This window comes from Elephantulus edwardii, unplaced genomic scaffold (genome assembly GCF_000299155.1).
Source record: "Elephantulus edwardii isolate Elephantulus edwardi_28Jun2011 unplaced genomic scaffold, EleEdw1.0 scaffold00064, whole genome shotgun sequence".
In the NCBI taxonomy this organism is placed as follows: domain Eukaryota; kingdom Metazoa; phylum Chordata; class Mammalia; order Macroscelidea; family Macroscelididae; genus Elephantulus; species Elephantulus edwardii.
Window position 1 is genome coordinate 480,923 of NW_006399814.1, and position 2,341 is coordinate 483,263.

Genomic DNA, 2,341 nt, shown 5'->3' on the forward strand with positions numbered 1-2,341 from the left:
CTATATATCTATGTCTATCTATATCTATACCTATATATCTATATCTCTATACATTGAAAACGTGAAAAAGAAAGTCACAAGATAGAATTAAAACCAAGGCTGTTGTTGTTTATTGCCTTCTAGTCAAGGATGACTCATAGCACCCCTATGAACAAAAAAGGCCTGAAGCCTTTCCACAATGAGCAACATTTATCAAAGTTCATAGAGTTTCCGGAGACATGCTGTTTAGCAAGTTGATGCCACTCCTAAGAGAAGTAAAAATTCTCTCCTCAGAGATTACTGGGAGAAGCTTCATTGTCCTTGTGCTCTTCTCCTGAGCCAGCGGCAAGTGGTCTCCTGCTCACTGACATCCCCAGAGACAAAGACATTCCAAACATTCCAGTCATCTCAAGGCCTGTCCTCTCAGCCTCTTCCTTCAAACCGCCTCCATCCTTCTAAGCTCAGATTAAATTAGTCAACCTGGAAGGTGTTGGGCAGAAACCGAGGTGGGGGCAGGGGATGATTAATTTGTCTCATCCTTTGGTGCTTTGTGATGATGTGTCGCATTCTTCAGTCCTGTGATCGGCCAACTGAAGAGTATGGTCCATCAGCATAGAAAACTCGGAATTGCAGCACATCAACAAGAGGAATGAAAAGACTCATCCCCAGCAGTTTTCCTTCAGCTTTGGGTGGTGGCTGCCGCTAGGCTCCGGCTCGCAGTCCGCTGAGCGCCAGGCAGTGTGGACAGCGGTCCCGGCACCCCGCGCCCGCCACTTCTCGCCCCAGCGCGCAGCCGCTGTGGGCACCCCACGAGCGGCCCAGATGCAGGCCATCAAGTGTGTGGTGGTGGGAGATGGAGCCGTCGGTAAGACATGCCTGCTCATCAGCTACACGACCAATGCCTTTCCTGGAGAGTACATCCCCACTGTCTTTGACAACTACTCTGCCAATGTTATGGTCGATGGAAAACCCGTGAACCTGGGCTTATGGGACACAGCTGGACAAGAAGACTACGACCAATTGCGCCCCCTCTCCTACCCGCAAACGGATGTGTTCTTAATCTGCTTTTCCTTGGTGAGCCCTGCATCATTCGAAAATGTCCGTGCAAAGTGGTACCCTGAGGTGCGGCACCATTGTCCCAACACTCCCATCATCTTCGTGGGGACCAAGCTTGATCTGAGGGATGGCAAGGACATTATCGAGAAGCTCAAAGAGAAGAAGCTGACCCCCATCACCTACCCGCAGGGCTTGGCAATGGCGAAGGAGATCGGTGCTGTCAAATACCTCGAGTGCTCAGCACTCACGCAGCGAGGCCTCAAGACAGTGTTTGAGGAAGCCATCAGAGTCGTCCTGTGCCCGCCCCCCATCAAGAAGAGGAAGAGAAAATGCCTACTGCTGTAAACGTCCCAGCCCGCCCGCCCGCCCTGGACCCTTCATATGCTTTGCTCAAAACAAAACAGTGGAGCCTTCATACTCAATGCCAAGTTTTTGTTACAGATTAGTTTTTCCATAAAACCATTTTGAATCAATCAGTAATTTCAAAGTACGATTGAATCTAAGAGGTCAGAACTTTCACATTCTATTAAAATTCAGCCCCTAAAAAAAAGAAAAAAGACTCACCCCCTAGCATGACCAACAACTAACTACATTGGAATGTCCATATACATCTCCCTTCCCTACAACCCTATTATAAAAACCTGCCCAAATACATCTTATGTGTAACTTCCCTGATATCTCTCTCCAGGCCAAGGAATCTTAATCTCCCTTAATAAAGCTGCCTTAAGCTTTCTTGAATCTTGCTTCCTTTCTTGACTTTGTGACCTTATGACCTTACATCTGGTGCCGAAACCTGGGAGATAAGTTAAGGTGTGCTGCACCCCAGCCCTCCTTCATCACAAGTATGGTGCCCCCTTGCTCTCTTTTGAACCTACTAGCCCCCACAGTGTCAAGATGTTTGAATGGTAATGTCTCCACTTCTCTCCCCCTTTTCCAGTTCTCTCCTGTTCTGTGTGAGGTCTGCTGGCTGAATGATTTGAGTGCTTGTGAAGAGGCTCCATGGCGGACATTGCTCTAAAGCCATGGGGTTTGATTTGGTCCCCACCTGTGGTTCCGTGGTGTTGTCATATGGCTTACTGGCAATTTGGGGGATCCTCTAGGGACCTACAACCAGGCCTGGGCTTGGTACAGGCATGCCTACACTAAGACACACTTTACGTCGTGAGGTGCACAGCTGGAGGGACGCCTGCATGGACTGAAGGGACAGACCCTGTGTTGTCTACCCATCTTGTGTTTATGTTCAGTAATCAGTGGTGTCCAATTTCCCTGAACTCTTCATTCTTGCATTCCACTGTTACCTCTATTG

At 48.6% G+C, this 2,341-nt stretch overlaps 1 pseudogene; it reads left to right on the forward strand.

The window, feature by feature from the left end:
• Nucleotides 1–801: 801 nt before the first annotated feature.
• On the forward strand, nucleotides 802–1,380 carry LOC102863900 (annotated as a pseudogene).
• Nucleotides 1,381–2,341: the final 961 nt, after the last annotated feature.